This window comes from Anas platyrhynchos, chromosome 1, assembly GCF_047663525.1.
Source record: "Anas platyrhynchos isolate ZD024472 breed Pekin duck chromosome 1, IASCAAS_PekinDuck_T2T, whole genome shotgun sequence".
Classification (NCBI taxonomy): domain Eukaryota; kingdom Metazoa; phylum Chordata; class Aves; order Anseriformes; family Anatidae; genus Anas; species Anas platyrhynchos.
Window position 1 is genome coordinate 183,652,112 of NC_092587.1, and position 20,682 is coordinate 183,672,793.

Here is a 20,682-nt window from a genome sequence, read left to right on the forward strand (position 1 = left end):
GTCAGGTGTATCTGAGAATATATATTTTTTGGAGTCGTCCTGAATCCCACATTCCTCTAAGGGAGAGTAAATATTAGTCCTGCAGGTTTTGGTGGAGTGGATTAGATGAACTTTCACTTTCCACTTTGGCCTCATTTTCTGTGGTTAATTTCAAGTTCTTGGGTAAAGTCTTCTCAAGATAAAAATGAGTATGGTCATTTTGAGGAGAAAAGTCAAACCTTTTTTTTTTTTTTTTCAAACTGGTCATTTTACAGGATGTGGCTATCGTTATTATCAGTCCAAAGTACGTGAGTCAGACAGTGGTATTATCAAGTTACTCCTTACTGCGGGTTTATGTAAGATCCACTGAAGGAAATGTGGCAGCTTTCACAGCCAGTGGTGTACAACATTTTCCTAAACTCACTGATGAGAGAGAATTGAGAAATTAAATAAGACAGAGACTCACTGGAGTTTCCCCATCACTAGCAGGCTAGGTGTGTGAACAAATACATTAAAATAACAGCTGAGGAGTCAGAAAGAGGAGGTGTACGTATGAAAATGAAAGAGGAGAAGAGCCCAGCGGTCCTTAAGCAATTGTATATTGTATTGAAAATAGAGGAGAGATCAAGGATGTGCTTTTTTTTTCAAAGCAAGCAAGCAAGCAAGAAAATGAATGTTAGGCATGCTTAGGTACAGTGATTTCAAGTCCACTTACAGATCTGTTGAAAATCCTGATTGGAAAAGCAATCTTACTTGAAACAGTACTAAAATTCACAGTTGCACCCTTTGGAGCAGAAGTTGGAATTCATCTTTTCTGCCTCAGAAGAAAACTTTAGATGTATCTGTTGATTAGGATCTAGGCTACAGGAACAGACTGCTATAAAAATGTAGCATTAGTGGAATTTTCCAAGTCCAGAAATAATTTAGTGTCCAAATGCTTATTTTATCTGATTTATGGCTTCACAGCCTTATATAAGCCAGTAGTGCCAAATAAAATTTTCTTTACTGTGATATGTGTGCAGTTCTTCCTCAGGTATTTGGAGTGATGTCTAACACGCAAATTAAATGAAAGGTTTATTCTAGAAATATTCAGCAATATTTATATTTTTAAAGTACAACGTTAGTTTTTACAGCATTGGTGCCTAAACATATGTATTATATGCTTCACGAAATCAAGGACCCAAATACTTCCAAAAACTGTATAGTCATACATGTATATAATTGTTTGGGGTTTTTTTCTTCCTTAATACCATTGCAAAAGTACTCTTCTCTACTCCAATAATTTAACAATTTCATTGAATGAGTACCTCTCAGGAAACCAATCATAGAGAAGAGTAGCAGTGAATTTGCCGTCAGGTTCCACGTATATGGGTGTGTTGCCAACACCTGTGTAGGGACATATAATTGAAATAAGTTTGCATAAATTCCCTGTAGTAATGGTGCGTTGATTGCTGCCAGTGAATGTTAGGGCACTTAAACAAACCACAAATAGCAAAGCATGTTTAAGCATTGATCATTTAATGCAGACATTGTCAGAAGAATTAAATATATCATGATGTCCTTTTGTTCCTTCTTTTTACTTGGTGTAATATATGGTTGCAGTCTAAATCTCTTCAGTCTCTTTAATAAAGAAAGATTTCTTATTTTGGACAGCTGCATAATTGGGGTGCTAAATCATCCTCAAGGATGTAATCTAAACGATCCTGCTCTGTAACAATTTTCTGTTTTCCTTGATTACTTTAGAGCAGAAGGAACAGTTTTAGGCAATTGCAGTCTGTGGTATTGCCTTAAAAATCAAGCACTGATCATTACAATGTAATAGTTTTGAAGCCAAATATCTCCAGATCCCTTGTAAATAGACTAATTCAAAGTTCAAAATAGCTGTTGTGGTAGGTAGGGCTGTATCCCTTTTAATGTAGGAAAATCTGACGCACGGAGATAATTTAACTACTTACCCAATTCACATCACAATCCAGCAGAAGAATCTGGAAAAAAAATATGTCTGACTTCCACTCTAGACCATTAGTTACAAAAAATGCACTAAAATCCATGGAGCAATATTCATAGAAAGGTAACAGGGGTGGCTGTAGAGCTGAGCCATCATTTACGAGGTGCCCGACATGAAGAAAGGGTCCAAGAGCAAGACCCAAGGCTGGGATCCCAGCACATACTGCCCTTCTCTACCTGCTGGACAGCTGTGTTTGCCAGCATACCCATCGATCGAATCAGATTTCCTATCTTTATTCTTAAAAGAGGCAATTAGCAGGGCAGGACTCCAACCTGAAAACATATGCTAAGGTGTCTTTACTCAGCAGGAGGGACTTCAGCTAATGTTAGCCCGTGGAGTTACGCTGAGCTGCTAATGTACCTGCTCAGTGCCTGAGGAAGTTCCTGTAGGGACACACTCAGCAAAAGAGCAACGTAGACTAAAAATGGTGCAAACAGTTCAATGGAAGTTCACTCGAGCCGGCTACCACACAGGCACTGCAGCATCCTCCTGGAAATGGCCTGCCTCTGCTTACTGAGAGCATGCCTTCCTGCAAACAGACTACATGCTAATTTCTCTATGCACCCTCAGTTTCCACTGTATAATAGCATTAATGACCTTGACAGAAAGCATTTCCTGGGGATTAATAACCATTTGAGGTTTAATGACCTGAGGCTATGCCTCAGGCCATCAACTGCTCCAAGCTGCTCATTAAATCCTTAGGATACACTGTCTACTTCAATCATTCCTGCTTAAGTATTTGCTCAGTGTCACCTAATAACAATATTGTCCCTAAGGTATTTCCTCTTTAGAGGCCCTAGTTTTGGAAATGTGTTTGTCCTTAAGTCTTTTGGGACAAGAACTCATCAATTTTTTAAGTGACTCTGTATTACAAGTCAAAGCATTTACTCAGGTTGTCACTGAGTTTCTGCTGTGATGAGCACAGTAAAAACGACCGAGACAGTTAAATTTATAAATTGCACCTGGAAACATGAAATATTTGTTTTAGCTGCTGGCAATCTCATAATCTACATCCAGAGCCAGTAGCTTCCCCCACCCAATCCCAGTGGTTCAGCCAGAGGTAATTTATCTGAGAGGTGATACAGGACAGTCTTCCACTTCCTAGCAAACAGTGCCTTCGTACTGGCTCTGAAGGATACCCCAAATTCAGGTCTGTGTGGAAGGAACACAGTGAGAGCATTTGCTTGTTGGAGGAGAAATGCCACCGCTACTCCATCTTCTTACTGATGAAGTCATAAGTCAGAGGTGGTGCATTGTCCTCTGCTATGGCACGTATTTGTGAAGGGCGAACTTGTTTTTCTGCAGAAGATTTGTCATTTAGGGGAACATTCTTCCCACATCCAGATGGCAACGAGTACAATTGGATCTCAGTTACATCTAGTGCCGTGGCATTACATCGTGTTCCTTGTTTGTTTGTGTAGCACCGCAGCGCCGCGTGCCAGAGAGGCATGGCACAAACCAGTCGCTGTTAAACGTTTCTTCCAAAAGTTTCTAAACTGAAAAAGAAGAAAAGCTCAGAGAAGAAGGCAATCAATAACAGTAGTGGTAAAGTACAATAAAAGGAGCAAGGTGCAGGGCTATACATCTATAAATCAGTTATATTGTCCTCACATCCATTACAGGAGTCTTCTGGCGAGGCTCTGCCCACATCGTGTTTGCACAATAGTGTCCATCGTGCTCTGAGCAACCAGTTGGCTTGGTAAGCTAAAGGAGAGCCAGGAACAGTGCTCTTACAGCCCTGGAAAGCGGAGATGCTACCTTTCTGAGAGGTCTGGGAAGCCCTGCCCTCAGCTTGGCATTAGCTTAGAAGGAGCTCTGCTGGCCCAGTCCTTTGAGCTAACATCTTTGGCCAGAGACAGCGCACATTTTTAGGAGGAGAAAAAGATTTTTCTGGCACGTTCTGAACATTAGAACTGCTTGGAGTTGTTTATAAGCTTAGAACACTTAGAGAAAACCTAAACACCAAGAATGTGTAGTGTCAACTGCGGGGCAGATCTTGATAAGCGTTGCTTAATTCTGGTGAGTGAGGTGTAGGTATATCCTATGTATACCCTACAGAAACCGGCAGGTGAATGGGTGAATAAGATACAGATGGGGCGAACAACTCAAGTATTTACTTCCTTGCTTGTGTTTGAGATTAGTGGATTCTGAGGTCAATTAACTCTAATTCAATGACATGCTTTGTGTGGGAAAGACTTGCTATTTGTGGTAAACACTGAGCACCTACACAAGAATGTTCCTACATAACTCTCAAATCCCTTTACAAACACGGATACAGATCACTTACGCCATCACTGCAAATGGAGAAAATCAGGTGCAAACAGGAGAAATTGCTGACCTTAAGTCACATAGCATATTAGCAGCAGATGTCTCAAGAAAGAATTTATTTCATCTCACTGGAAACGTGTCTAGCTTTATATGCCTGTTCATCCCATATTCTCTATATAGTCTCTAGAGAAGAAGGAGCACTTTCTAGGCATAAGGCAGTTTACCTCTTTTAGGTGTTAAGACAGAATGAATATTTTCATGGAAGCATGTATTTCTCTCCATGGACTTCAGGATCATCTGTGGTGATCAACTGTGGTTCCAGTGCAGTTGTTTATAGGTGAGACCGTTCCCAGCCTTTACATCCAGAAATCCCTTTGTATGTAAATAATTGTTCTACATGATGACAAAATGGCTGCTGGGAAGACAGGCCAACCAGATATTCAAGCATATGCTTAAAGTTGAGCTTCTGATCCATCCTACTGGATTGTGGTTTATAAAATCAGCTCCTCTGCTGAGACCCTTAACATATGTGGAACAAGCAGGTCTGCTGCTGGCCCAGCCTTTGTGCTTCTTCTCCTGGCTGCTCTTGGCTTGAGACAAGCATCCGACATTGTTCTCACATCGATTTTAGGTGTAGGAATACACTTCTGGTTGGAATTTCCTTTCTAAAGTCTATTGAGAATTCAAATGAGAGCCAGATGAGTTTTTTCCTGTTCATTTAGAAGAAAAATGCAAAACATCATGAGAAACTTTAAAACCACCAGCACTCCCTGAAAGTGCTCACCACATTTTCTGAAAAAGTTCTTTTCAAGGGAATTCAAACTTGCAGGTGATAAGCATTCGCTATGTTTTTCTACCCCTTTTTAGGAAGGGCCAGACTGGTAAACAACGAATGGAGAAAATGCTTTGAAATGCATTAAACAAACAGTGGCTTTGTAGGCTCAGTTTTGAGGCTACTTTTAGTAATTGCCTTTTGCTTAGAGTTGCAGAGAGATTAATGAAAACCCCAAAACTCTGTTCCCAAAAACAGTGTCAGAAATGGAGCATCACAGCTATAATTTTCACCTTTTGGCATCGTTGCCTTCCCTGTAGATTCTCTAATGCAGGTAAAGAAGTGGTGTCCAGGCAGCTCTGTTTGGGTTATTGTTTGTTTTTAATGATGAAGCCCAACCATAAAATAAGGAACTGTAATTTTTAGTTCTCCAGTGTGATTATTTAGTAGTAGGTGAGCTTTGAAAGCATTACAGAGTTGTCACAGGCTACTGTGGGTCCAAAATTTCTAGCTCCCATTACATAGTAAAGTGATACTGGAAAATACAGCCCATCTCCTGCATCGAAGTACCTTTGTCATTTGTTCAGTTTTAGCCAGTGGTTTCAGAGCAGCAAGTGGGCTCTTAAGATGGTTATTAAAGATCTTTAACTTCCATTTTGCTGAGATTTCGTTGTCAGATTTGGGCTTCTCCTTTTGAAAACCAAGCCAGGTGTTTTTACAGTCAAATCTGTAGGAGACACCAACTTTTATAGGGAACTGCTTGCTTTCTGCTTCTGTTTCTGTCTGGAGAACAACTTATCTCATCATGCTTCTGGCATATCTGAGGCTAGACCCTGCCAAAATCTGAAAGTGAAATAAACCATCAAAAATGTCAGATTCTTGAAAGTGCAGACCAAGGTCAAGCCTAGAAAAAGGCTGGGCTTGGAAAATAAAATACTTATCCTTCAAAGTGTACACAACCCATTTTCTATCTTTGTTTTTATCTGTATATCCCGTTACTGTGGCACTGGACAGGCAAAAATGCCTCGTGTCCTGGCCACATACACTCATTCCCCTGACCTTGGGGGGTACATAAAGCTGAAGCAGCAGCTAGATCCTGCTCGTCATGGGGCGCACCCAGAGATGGGAAGGGCTCGTCCCAAGCTGATCCTGGAGGCGGTGCAGCCACCAGCAGGGAGCTTTCAGCTGGCACAGCTCCGGGTGGCCCTGTGCCCCCGGGGACAGCTCCCACCTCGCACTGGAGGTGACATCTGAAGCAGAGAGGTGTCCTCACACAGTCCCTCTGGAGAAGGACGGCCGCTGTTGTTCAGGAATTTTGGTTTTCCCGAAGACCAACTGGAAATTTTGCAGGACGAATTGAACCTCAATCCCCAAGATCTTGAACAGCAGCCATCCTTCATCTCTTCTTTAAACAGTCAAAGGCACGTTGCCTTCCATCTCCTTAATCCATTGTAAATTTACTTCTAACAGCTACTGCCAAAATACAGTATGGCACTTGCACAGCACATGCTTCTTCGGCAGTGAGCACAAAGCGGCTTCTGTTCAGGGGGAATATGTTGCAAGCCCATGAGTGACACACTGTGAGTGCTGAAGATTATGAAACATATTCTGAAACTGAGCAAGCCATAAACACTTCATTTTTCAGAAATAGCCACGTTATTTCTGTCATTCTGCTTGGCAAAAGTACGTACACAGATCTTGGTGTATCCACGTAGCACACGTTGAACAAGAACCAAGTGCTAAAACAGCGATGTGCCAGCAACGCTGCAGTGTTCAGAGAAAATATTTCAACACTCTTCTGGGTTTTTATAAAATCCCATGATCTCTTTTTTGTTTATTTTTACTTCACGAGCCTCTCTCTTGGACTAAAGTGACCTCAGACTATAGCATGGAGTTGTATCCATTGATCTCTTAGTGAGTGCTCTCTAAATGATCAGGAGTTGGGTCATGGCTCAGGATAACTCATATCTCCAAGCAGGAAATATCTGTTAGAAGGACAAGTTTCTTATGTCTGCCATGGCCAGATTCTGCTGTGAAATGACTAAGTTTAGAGATCAGCTGAAGGCTGGACCAAGTCGTTAATGACACTGAAAATGTTCCCATCTGACATCCAAGCCCCCGATCACTGAAGGCACACAGGAAAGACAACCAGCTCCTACAAGGTAGGTGGTGGTCCTCGTGTATTTCGAGCACATTTCTGAGCACAGCACACACTTCAGCATATCTCATCTCACAATTTTCCTTCCTGAGGAAGGAAGAGCCTTTATTCCCATTTTGAGTTGAAGTGTAAGTGTTAAGTGATGTGAGCTGTTTCCCACTGAAAGTCTGGCTGAGCAAGGAATTAGTCATTACTTTCCAAATATCTAGCACTGCCTAGTGACAAAACCATCTTTGCCTACAGCAGGCATGTGGCAATTCACACTGGTGGGGACGGTCCCTAGCAGTGGGAGCGAAGGGACTCAGCCCGTGAGGTGGCAACTGAGACTGCCCAATGGATTTCCCATCAACTATTAAAGGATTAAGAAATAGTTGAAATTCATCCAGGAGGTTAAAAAGTGCCAGGGTCTGTATTCCATTGACGTTTGCACAGCCAACCCTTCTTGTTCCCTCTTGTTATCCAGCTAGAGACATTACATGAACATATGATATAGTGGTTTTGTGCTTTGGTGTCTTCCACTGTCCACCCCACAGCCCCAGTTTCTGGTAGGTCTCCAGCCTTCCTGTTGTCTTCTTCCTGGGTAATACACGCCACACAGCTGAAGGGCAGCCTCCAGCTTTATACAGTGATAACTGCAAACATCTAACTCACCTAAGCTCTTTCATGCGATTTGATAAAAGAACAATTTATGTCTTTCCTGCTCGTAGCTAAAAATAACAGTTTAAAAAAAAAAGTGTGGAGCGATGTAGTCCTGGGTGGTGTGCTAATTAGTTCTTTGCTAATTCGGCTTTATTGCTGGCAATGATTACCGTCGAGTAATTACAGGGTTCCTCTGAGTCTGGCTTCCATTTGCTCTGTGGTGTAACACGGGTAAGGAAATGAGGAATGTCAGTACTATGGATACCCAGTGTTATTTCTGCTATAGCTGAATTTCGTGTTATAGGCAACAGTTATTTCTTACAATTGTTTTAATAGCTGGAAACAGACCTAGGTGAGCTGCAGAGTGGAAAACCTGTATTTCCACTACATTAAAAGTCTGTTTTGTACTTGAAGGAGCACATAAAACCCCCACGGCCTTCTATAAAAAAATATGCATGGAAAGGAAACTAGAGACTTCAGCCAAAATACTAAAAATAATAACTATACCAACACAGCCAAGTTGTCTGTTCCTTCTTCCCTCCAGTATGAATGAATAAATGTTTATGTACAGCTATCATGTAGGAATTGCTTTAGCATGATTTTTGTATGTTGCTCTGTAGCTGTGTGGATTTCATTACAAAGGGACTAAGCAAAAGAAAACTGTGATTTCCGTGAAGAAAAGTCCTTAGGTTATTTTAGTTCGGGTATCAAGAACATTTCAGTTCATTGGTAAAAGTGTTTGCTCTGTAACCTTCCCATTGTGTTTTCTAAGCCTGTTTAGGTGTGCATGTGCCCAAGTGCTGCAGTCCTAATCTCTCATTCCTGCAGCCGTATGGTGTCAGAAGGCAGGGTCAGATGAAGGAAAATCAAAGGTGTGTAGGTGCTTGAGTAGGCATGTGAGAGTATTTAACTTTTAAAAATTTCTGAAGGTCTTCCACTCTACCAGTTAGCAAGGTTAAATACTCTTGAAATTCCACCCTTTGAGTTCCCCATGTTGATATTAAAGATTATTCACATCTATTCAGTGAAACTAAACAAAATTTCCGTCATGCGAGGGGTGATGAAAACTGTCTGTCCAGCTGTCCGAACAGTGGCTCTGCTGCTACTGTCCAACAGGCCGGGTAGTTTGAGAACTTTCCCACATTCAGTACTGGTTTTGAGGTCAAGAGAAACGTTTGGATGACATTTTTGTAAAAACGGGTGCTTTTCCGAAGGCAGAGTGACGGAAGATTTTCCTTTTTTAGTAAGCGAGTAATTGTTTCCTTTAATTTCTTTGTTTTTCCCCTGATTCTATTAAGATCAGTGCATAGCCACGTAATTAGGGGCTCTGGACAAGATCATGCTGAAGCACACACTGGTGTGACTCCACTGTTTCTACAACACTGCAAAACAAGGGGCAAAACTTAGTTTACAATAACATCTTTACGTATTTCATCAATCCATCGTATGAAATAATTTTAAAATTAGTAGAACTGTTGAACAGAGGAGATCGTCTGGTCCAACCCCTGCTCATGGCAGAGCCAACTTCCCACATCATGTCACATCGTATACTGACACAGCATCAGCCTAAGTCCAAAAAGGAAGATGGGCCAAGCTCAGAATGTTAAAGTTAAAGAAAGCAACGTTTGTACTTATGATTAATTTACCAATTTTTCATTTCTTCATACAGTCACAGGAAGACAGCCTGGCAGCTCTCATTAGTAATAATCTTGTAGTAAATAGCAGCTGAAAAAAGTGTTTAATAGGTATGGGTGTTTGATGTTTAATGATCTCAGGAATAATAATAATAATAATAATAATAATAATAATAATAATAATAATAATAATAATGTAGATATCGACTAATTATGTTCACTTTCATTTTATAATTATTCTTAACTAACAGTCTTGAGGCATGATGAAATGTTAATAATGTTGTTATACTTGAGTGATCATAATTACAGTATGGTTGTGAATTAGAGGACATCATCTGGGTTTGTAGGTACAACCCTTGGCTGTATTTTTAGGATAATGTCAGCTCTCCTGTTGCTGGGATGACAACTTCTTCAGATTGTGTGAACAACTGACATTCTGCTGTTAAGGGTTTTGTTTATTTTTTCAGAAGAAATGCACAGAATGTCTTTCTCAATAGGTCTTTTAATGGAAGGAGCTAATAAGGAAACAGTGGGATCTAAAGACAGCCGCTCGTAGTGTTCATCAGCTGATAACAGCAGCTAATACTGATAACTCCAGGTGGGAGCTTGGCACTTTTCAGTACGTTCTCTGTGCACAAGCCATGGATCCGGACCTTTGTCTTGAATATTTCAGCTCTTCCATTTGTGCTGTATCTTATCAATGTTTCCTGCAGTACAAATTACTCCTCTCACTCAGAACTCCAAAAGAAATTACTTTAATCTTAATTTACGATAAACAAGAACTGAGGAGTCTTTTTTATTAATACATCAAAGTATTATCTCCAAGGGGAGTTAGCTTCACAGTGATGTTCAGTGTTTAATATAAATTCACAGCATGAAGACCACCTCAGATGGGTAGAGGTTCTCTGATGTGTATCTGATTGCCTGCGTGTAATTTGAACATCTACAGCACATGAAGGGCATAATCAAACAATAATTAATATGGTGATAAGGAACTACGTTTTATACTGCTTATTTGCATAATTCGGGGAGAAAGTCTACTGTGACAACATCTATCTTTTGGGGGATTGTTTACATTTTCACTCCTATTATAACATGAAGCATTCTCCTGCATTCCATAGCGCCTTTCATCTGAGGAGCTCCAATTACTGTTTGACCAATTAACTTCAGCACCGCACACATACAAACCACGTTGGGTATTGTGATGTTTAAGCCTCAAACTTGACCTCCAGCTTAGGACACTGAGTTTGAAAACCCTGGCTTCCAGAGCCATTAAATCTCTGTCCGTAATTGGAGTTCTGATTCCCCATGGGAGCAGAAATAATGCTCAGACCCACGCTGCTCCCTCATGGGAGCCCTCCGAATGTCAGGCTGCTCCAGAGACCTTGGGCATCTTGTATGCTGCTTGAATTCAAGCTGTCTGCAAATCTCCCCTGGCCTTGCAAGAGATGACATTTACCAAAAGCTTGCAAGGACAGAGGTAGCTGAAAGCTGCCTGTAGTGGGGTCCATCTGTTGCATCCAAAGTCAAAACAGGTCTCAAGGGCAGAGCACCAGACCAAACACCTTGTACAGTTTTTGTGCACTGAGGAAACATGCCTTGTATATAGATGAAAGAATATGTTGCTGATGTAATTAAATTATTAGCAATCTAATCAAAGAGTCCACATATAAGGAAAATATTCTGAATACTTATAATACTAAGTATTCAGATATGGCTACTTTCCCATAATGGTACAGTTAGAATTGATCATTTTATGCTTCCTATTCACTATGCTGCTCTTTTGTGTTGTCCTTACCCTTCCTGTGACTCTCTGGGTCTTAAAATCAATGACACTAACCTTCCTCAAGAAAAAAAGCAATACAAAGTCACTTACAGCACGTGGGCACCACTGAGCAGAGCCTGGCTCTGGCCTCTCTGCACCCTCCCTTCAGGGTTTTAGGAACATGAATGAGATCCCTCTGAGCCTCCTCTTCTCCAGGCTGAGCAGCCCCAGCTCTCCCAGCCTCTGCTCACAGCAGAGATGCTCCAGTCCCTTTGTCATCTTGGTGGCCCTCCGTTGGACTCTCTCCAGGTCTCCTTTATACTGGGGGGGCCAGAACTGGACCCAGTACCCCAGATCTGGCCTCATTAGTGCTAAATCTCTGCTGATGATTGCTCTGCTGGCAACATTTTGCTTAATGCAGCCCAGGATCCTGTTAGCATTCTTTGTGGCAAAGTCATGTTGCTGGCTCATGCTCAACTTGGTGACCACCAGGATGCCCAGGTCCTTCCCTGAAAAGCTGCATTCCAGCCTTTTGGATGGTCACTTGCTCTTTCACTCTTCAAAAATAGTGATTCATTAGAACATACATAACTTGAATATAACATGAATAGCTACATATGGGTACAATGCTTCAAGGACTACTTATTATTAATATCTATTAGCTATGGCGGTATCTCTGGTATGTTGTAAAAATTGCTTTACAGCATATGTGGGTGGCAATTGAGCATACACTTGAAGGTTTTCTAAACACCAGCTGGACTCAACATTTCGCTTTGAAATATGAGCTCAGCAGCTATTTTGGTGTTCAGGCCACTCTTTGCTCCGTTCTACATAGAAGTTTAGATGCAGGCTAGATCTCTTCACTTGGAAACCCGAAGGCATAAGATGAAAGTCTGTTTTCAAAATCTGGCCTGTAGTGACTCCATGAGTCATCAGAAGTTTTGGAGCAGATCCCAGAGGATGAGATTGTTACCCCTTCTCTACCTATCTGATAATATTCCTTCCACATTAAAGATACAATATATTTTATACTAGAGCCCTTAAATACTCACTTTTTCCATAACTTCATCCAAACACATTTTTAGGTGGACATGCAGTGCTTATGCACCACTATCAAAGCCCTGTTAATTCTCAAGTCAGCGGTGCTAAACCCATCACTTTTTGAATGGCCTGCCAAATAGGTGGGAAGGGCAGCGTGGTGCTGGAGAACAGGTGGGTGGTGCTCTGTCCTCAGAGCCTGTGCTGAGCAATACTCATGGGTGCTGTCAGAAGGCAGGAAAAGGAATATAAATCCTATTGAAGAGGGGGGAGGATGTGACGGGAACCGAGCTCTTAATCACTTCTGGCCATTAGCAGTACCAGAGTATTTTTCCTAAGACAAAAGGGAGAGCCTGGTGTCCTTGTCAGCTTCCAGTGTATGTATGTATATATATATATATATATATATATATGTATATATATATATACACGTATTATTTGAATTTTATCTAGCTCATAAATCCTGCTAGTAGTTTCAGCTGGATAAAGAATTCTTCTTGTTTCTTGTCATAAACTGCTGCAGCGTTCTTTTATGCAGCTGCCACATTTCATCCTAACGCAGCTGCATTTCACCCACGGATGTAGTGATCCCTATATATAACTTTCACATCAGTTTTTATAACCATTTAAAGTGCCTCAAGATGAGATGTGGGATGCAAGCTATTGTTTTATTAGTGTCATCGCAAATTGCTGCATTGTACAAATCAATTGTAAGCTGAGAAGAAAAGCAATTTCAAAGTGATATTTGAAGATAGGGAGAGATTTTGGGGGTTAGGAGGGATTTATAATCCTGATTTAGAAAATTTGAAAGGAATGTGGCAAAAAAAAAGAGGAAACACTAGCTGGAGTAAGGTTGCATAAAGTGGATGGATATGTGGAACGGTGGGTAGCAAAAATGTCAGAGTAATAGATGGCAGAAAGTTAGTTTTAAAGGAGTTTGGAGTAGAAGATACAGAAAAAAAATGAGGAGAAAGAGAAAGCAGCAGTAAATAGAAGTGATCATGATGCTAAACAGCAAAGACCTGGAGAGGATACTCAAGGAAGAGCTGGATCTCTTGGTTTGATCACATAGCTGAACCACATAACGTAGACATGACTTTTCAACATCCTTTGGCTCAGTTAAACATCTTTGCAGTGTTTTTAGTGTTGTGTCTGAGACTTTCAAATATTAAGACAAGTTGGTGTCCATACCTCAATGCATTCTTATATGCAGGTGCCTTGATGTGCCCAACATGCCGTCCCCTGTACCTCTAGAGTGACTTAGAAATCTACGTAAGGGAAAAATTCCCTGGGGAGCTGGTTTGAGGCTAAAGACTCTTAGGGACACGGATGGCTGCCTGGAAGGAAGGTTCATGACTCTGAACTGGGAGTCCCTCTGGTTACTTCTTGCTCCTGACATCTTTATGTGTCCCTGTGCCTCTGCTGGCTTGTTCTCCTTGGTGCTTTAAAAGCCCTTGCAAGTCACCTCTTCACTTACACTTGTGGAGTGTGGTACATTGTGCAAAGGTCTCCCTGCAAACCGTTTTCCCTGTTTTCATGTTGCCATTTGCACAGCTTCCTTCACATTGTTAGCATGAGAGAAAGTGGTGTGCTATATGCCCAGCTCTGATGAGATCTAGATGTCAAAAATATTAATATAGACACAATCTTTCCAGACCTGTGACTTTTCATTCCTGATGAACCTGCTGTAAATTTCAGGCCTACCAGTTTTAACCAGTATTGCGTTAATTCAGGAAAGGAATTGAGCATAGTCCTTTTCACCTGAAGAGGAGCTAAGTTCCTAATTTCTGGCCAGAACAATACACCTATTCCTCTTGGGAAATGTAGTCTTGCCAAAGATGAAAGGCTGATGAGAAGTGTCCCATCCCAGTGGCACTGTGCAGCATTTGGTCACAGTAGGTAACAAAAGAATTGTCACAGTTGGTCAAAGAAATAGTTCATATAGTCCCAGACTGTGTCTGAGCACAGTGGCTCAGAAGGAAAAGCTATACAAGGGGTCATCTAGCCAGCAAAAAATAATCTTATAATGCTGTCTTTAGTTTGGTTTCATTTATTCTCTTCTGGAGAATCCTTTTCCAAGTCTGAGGTGGTAGCAATGGGTACTCAGATACGACTCAGTTCACTTTTGAGCCCACTCATCTCCTGATCCCAGTGTCCTTTGGCAATGAATTTCATAGATTGCTTTAAAAAAAAATACTTTATCAGTTCAGATTGCCTTATTTCTCTTTCATTCCTCCCTTTTCATTAATCTTCCTGCCCTTGTGCTACAAGGCAGAGTGAATAGAAGCTCCCAATTTCCTATTTTTGTATTACCCATGATTTTGTACCCTTTTATCATAACCCTTCCTTATTCATCTGCTCTCCAGGGTAAACAGTCCCAATCTTTTCATCTCTCAGCATATGAGATTTTTTTTTCACGTCCATAAATAATCATGCTTCTCACTTTCAACCTTTCTAAGTCAAAGCATGAATGAACATCATCTGACTATTATTCACCAAGTGTAAAGAGCTACAGAGAAAGAAACAACTCATGAGCTTGAAAGGATCTATTTTTTTTCTATTGACATTTGAATTATTTTCAGCCACACTAGTTTAAAAGGTCCATATTTTATTGTATTATTACTGGTACCACAATACTCTGCAAAAGCTTAATGTCTATTAAAATAACGCTTTGACAGCTTTATTTGTTCCTTGCTTGCAAAACATAACCTTGCCTCTAATAGTAATTATACAGCATGATATAAAATAATTCCAATGAAATTCCACTTCTGAAAACCTTATTACCAGGATTTATTGAAGAGTACACACCATAGTGTAGTAAAATAGTACAAATTCATTGTATGCTTATGTTTTATTTTATTTTTGATAGATTTGTGCTATAAATGGTAATTTTACGGGTGCAGAATACAACTGCCTTTGCATTATTATTTGAATCCTTCTGGAGAAGTCCTGTGGAGTGGAAGGAAATAGGGTAAACCATAAGAGCTCTACCTGAAAGTCTTCCCTCAGATGGAGTTCTTGGGAAATTATGCTAAAAGCCTAAATAATTTCAGCCAACCTGCCTGCTGTAGATGTGACCTGTGTAGATGTTTTGCTGTGAATTTCCTGGGTGACCTTGGAAAGTCATTTGTTCTCATATTTGTAAATATTTTCCCGTTCTTTACAGTTCAGCACCTAAACCCTACCGTGAGGCTGATTTCTTAGCTCCAAAGTGGCTTTGAAAATGCCATTCAGTGGAAACCTCTCAGCTTTAGTGTTATGTAGTAGCTGGGTGATGATGGAGTGATGCATTCAGGTATCAAAACTTCAGAAATCTGGCAATCTCCAGACCAAATTTCTAAGGGTATTAGTACTTGAGGAGTAACATAGCCATATTTGTATGGGTAGTTGAGGGAGTCATGCACCTAATTCCCACGAACCTTACCAACCTTGTCTCTAACTTGCCTATGTACTTTTGAAGTGCTTCAAATCCCCATCTGAAAAAATAACAGTGGAATGGATCACTGTCTTAAAGATGATGAGATGTAAGGGCAGGAGAGCAGTGGGGGCCATTAAAGTATCTTGGCCTAGGCTGCAAGAAGCTGAAACATGCTGGGCCTGTTCTCATACAGCTTCAGCCTGAACTGAGCTTTCCTTCAGAAAAGAAGCACTCTGCCCTCATGAGTGCTCTTCTGGGAAGATGTCAGGCTGGTGGTGTGGCTTATTTGTGACTTGGAGGGTGTATGGGGCATCAAGACCATCTAGGTGAGGCTGAAGCTCCCCCACACAGTGTGTACAGCTGCCCCGAGAGTGCTTCAGGTGTAAGGCATGGTCAAAGTCTCGTCCCCAGTAGTAGTCACTGGCTCACCTTTCACACGGGTCCACTGGGACTCTGAGGGTAAAAGGTGTTGCTATCTGGCCTCAAACAACATTTGCAAAAGAGACCTCTCAAAAAGAGACCTGAAACCTCTTTCTACCTAACAGACCAGCTTTGGGCTTCCAGTGGAGCTCACTGATGTGGCTGCATCATAAAACAGGGTCCTTTCCAATGACTTGATCAATGGTTTTCACTAACACTCCCAGATATTTTAGCTTTAACCTAGTAAATTAGATTTAAGTGGTGAGCAATATAGGGGAAATAAAAAAGAGAGCATAAATAGTGATTTGTTACAGGCAGATGAATAATAAAGGTTATCACGCATAAAGCTGACATAAACACAATAGATGAGGTAATTATGTACCTTATTTATTCTTGTTGCAATTTCTTTTGCTACATCGTGCAAAGGGATATCTGAATCTTAAATTAAAATTATATGGGAAAAAAAAAAAGAAACACTGAAAGAGAATACAGAGGAGACAGAGGGATAATAGCAGAAAGGCAGAAATAAGATGACAATCACTGATGTCTGGATAGGAAAAGTTAAATGACTGGTCTAACTGATATTTATGGACAGTGATAAGGTCCCAAGCTGTAAAATGAATTTACTTACAAGATTTTTTCTTGACCGAGCGATTTTAACCCAACAGATTTTTAGAATGTTTTGTTTCATGTGAGGAAGGACTGTCCCCATGGTTTGGTTTTCTTCAGCTAGTTAAAATGCGGCTAAATGTGGACTAAGTTAGACCCTTGGAGGTTAATTTTCTGCCAGCTTAGAGTGTTGAGCTAGATCTCCAGTGGGTTGGCCAAGAGCTGATATGTCACGAAAGGAAGCAGAAGGAGTCAGTGGGGTGAGGGCAGGTAGGGTAGGATGTCCCTGTCAAGGACAGCTAACTCTTGGAGTTTCCTTCTGGTGTTGGGCACCATTCAAGCGGTTTGTGTGGGATTGGAAGTACTGGGAGAGACAAAGACTGCAAGCAACCATCCCCATTTCAGCCCCAGAATACCCAGAGCACTCACAGGGTGCGTGGGACACATGCGCAAACCTGCTTAACGCCAGGCATGGGCTTGAAGCCACATCCCAGCTGTGCTCTCACCATCTGTCTAGTTTCCTGGATGAACCTCTCCCTATTTCACTCTACTTACATCTTAAATAAATCAAAAGATGGATAAGAGGTTTGCACTTCAATCCCTATTGTGTGATATCACCATCTCTGATAAGTATTTAATTTAATATGCAGTGAGACAACTCTAAGAAGAAAATGGAGAAATAATTCCAAAGGAATAAAAAAGCAAAATCCAATGGCTTGGCTGATCAAAGAGGAGTGTGACAAAATATAAAGCTGATGATTTCATTTGTGCACTAATAGGTTTTGGTGAAGCAGGGGGCAACTTCTGGGGGGTCTCTGGGGAGAGACATGAGAGCTCAGCAGTGACATTTGTGCACAGGGGATTCTGCACACACCTCCTGGCAAAAGCTGGTAAATGGAGGCCACAAGGAGGTCATCAACCTCATAATTGTGGACACAGCACTTAGGGACATGGTTTAGTTTTGGACTTGATAGTGTTAGGTTGGTGGTTGGACTTGATGATCTTAAGGGTCTTCTCCAATCTAAATGATTCTGTGATTCTATCTCCCTACAAGTGGACTTTTGAAGGTGTGAACATCAGTTATAACTTGTTACCAGTAGAAAAGAGTAATGGAAAGAGAAACCTGTTTCTTGTCAAGCTTTAACTAAAAGCTGGAAAAACAAACTGATAACTCCAGTTCTGTGAGACATACTGATGCACGTCAGTATTTGTGACTGAGTTGCTACCTAGTCTTACGAACGACCCATTGCCATTAGCTGCTGACCAAGCAAGTGGAAAGCAGTAGGAAAATTATCCATGACTTTTTTCTTCAGTCAGCAGAGCAGTATGGAAGTGCATAAGCAGAAATTCACCATCATGTGCACTGTGGGCCATGCCACCCCACAGTTTCACTTTCCCAAATTCCCTAAGCAGCATCCTGGAGATGCTGTCCCTGGGGCAGATGCTGGGCTGGTGGGGACTCACACGGTTCTGGGAGAAGCTGTGGCTCCTGGTGAGCATTAAGCACAAATCTAGGATCTCTTCTCAGTGTGATAGCCCTTCTCTGTGCTGTTGACAACCTGTGAACACATGGCTTTCCAGGTGCTTGCAGGGTTGCACCACAACAGCACAGCTACTGCAGGTTGCCTTTGACACCTGCAGTAGCCTGGACAGGGGAGCAGCACTAGACCAATGCTTTCAAAAGTTATTTCTGCAACCCTTCACTGACATCTTCAATAACATCTTTCTGGTGCTGTACTCATCTCTTCCCAAATAAGTCTCCGCTGATGGTTAACGAGCAAGTAGCAAAAAGCAAATATTAGAGTGTATGCACAGAAAGAGAATGTTAAATTGAGCATCCCAAATTGTATTTTATGCATTGCAATAGCCAGTAATGAAAAAAATCTGTACTGCATACTGAACTAAAACTTGGATTACATGCCCAGAGTGAGATAATAGAAATCACCTCTTGTGTCTGCTGAGGAGCAAATACTTGTTCGTGCCTTTTCACTCAAACTACATTACCAGCCAAGAGGGGAATGGCTGGAACAGGTGCCTTTAACCAGAAGAAATTTGCTGATGTGAACAGAGTCATCCTTTTGGCTGGGCCAAGAGCACATTGCACTGCTGTCCTCTGAATAAGACAATCATGTAATCATTTAGTTAGAAAAGATAAGAGAGAAGGGAGGTAACTGGGCATTCCCCGTATCCGTGTCTGAGACTCAGTGTGCTGGAAGCTGATTTAGCAAATCTTGTTCAAGGCTGAATCTGTTTTTTGAGGCAATCATTCAGAAAATTAGAATACTCCCAAGAGATGCCTTCATGGAGGAGATGGAGTCAAAGATTTGAAGGCAGAAGTTACTCCATTAATCATTTTGAGTTTGAGTGGGCTGCAGTATGTTACAAACAGCCTCTAAAAACAATAGCCTCCAACAAAAACTGAAGGGGTGAGGTTTGCTTTCCTTGCTTATTCCCTATAATTATTCACCCACTGCAACCTGAGATTTTTCAGACCTCACTTGGTCTGCAGGAAGATTCCTCAGCAAGATCCTCTGAGCAGCCAACTGCAAAAAACACTGAAATATGATAAGCATATAAGAGCATTAAATGGTAGCATTCTCCATCACCCACAGCCTCTGTTAGTTGTGCTTCCAGGCCAGATGAAGCTAGAATGTACGTACAGCTGTTATGAGTTGTAAAATACATTTTGAAATGGGATTGATTCATCTGTGTTTCATGAGATTGAATTAAGCAAAAGAAAGAGTATAAAGGCTTGTCTTTTTTCCAAGCATTTAATAAAAATATTCAGCCTCACTGGAACATAATAGAGATGTACTTTAGGCACACAGATGTGCAGTAGTGAGAGCCACGTTTTATGTAAGCTGCTCATTCTTTTGTGCGGTGTTAAGAACTGAATGTACTTTCATACTCCATTTTTTGGCCTTAACATGAGCTAATGTCAAAGCAAATGAAGACCTGGTGGTAAATCCTTTTCAGCACTGCTAATGATTGCTGCCATTGCAGAGCTGTTCCTGGCTGTCTCATCATCTTTGGGAAATTGGGCTTTTGATAAGTAGGCCTTACACTCTGAATTTTTATTTCTGCAACAAAATTTGCTGGTGTGGTTCAGTGTTTAGTGGATCAGAAAAAGGTGTGTGGGTCACATACTGGAGAGTGTATTCAAAGCAGGTTTTATGGTGAGCTGCAGTGGGTAAAGTCATTAGGGATATAAGGAGTGGTTTGAATGGGGTTGGACAGGGAAAAATTCATGCCAGCATTCCCTATCTATAAAAATGCATTTTAGTACAAAGCAGATTTACAACTGGCATTATTTTTGCATGCAAAGCAAAACATGCAGAAGCAACTAAGCCTGATTTTATTCTTTCAGTTCCGTTGCTTGTTTTATATTTAGGTTTTCATATTATGGCTGCCTAGATTTTATAACTGCAAGTGTGCCCAAACCCTTGATTGATTCATTCAGCTCGAATAATAAGCAACATAAATGTCTCCTTTCTTCAACACCTGCACACTCCATTCCTTAGCCGACACACATCTAAATTTTGCAAGTATAAGAGATGCAGGCACGTGTTTTGACTTTGATTTTGTAAACCACAACCAGCCAGGTGGTAGATCCTGGTCTAGATCGGAGCAGGAAGGAAATGTTGCCCAGGTTTTGCTGTCAATCCACATATATCTGGCTTTTTCTATGTTTTCTGCTGTTCTTCCCATGGCTGTGGGAGCAGCCGCACATGCAGGCAGCGTGGGTGCCCATGTGGCAGGGCAGAGGTGGACCTGGTGGAGTGCTCTCAGGTCTCAGTAAAATGATCTCGTGGAGCTTGGCAAAAATCAAGTGACCCTAATATCAACATCTCATCCTCCCCTATCCCTGCTGTCACCCCCAGCTAAGGAGATGCTGTTCTCTGGTCATCCCAGCACCTCCTCCAGGTGGACAGGATACATCAAACCCAGTGAGTTCTGCTTGAAAGTGGAAGCCT

The 20,682-nt window shown here is 41.3% G+C and overlaps 1 protein-coding gene across 14 annotated transcripts in view; it reads left to right on the top strand.

Annotated features, from left to right (window-relative positions):
* Window positions 1-20,682, top strand: part of STARD13 (StAR related lipid transfer domain containing 13) — a 291,838-nt gene that overhangs the window by 230,020 nt on the left and 41,136 nt on the right. The gene's annotated exons all lie outside the window — the stretch shown is intronic.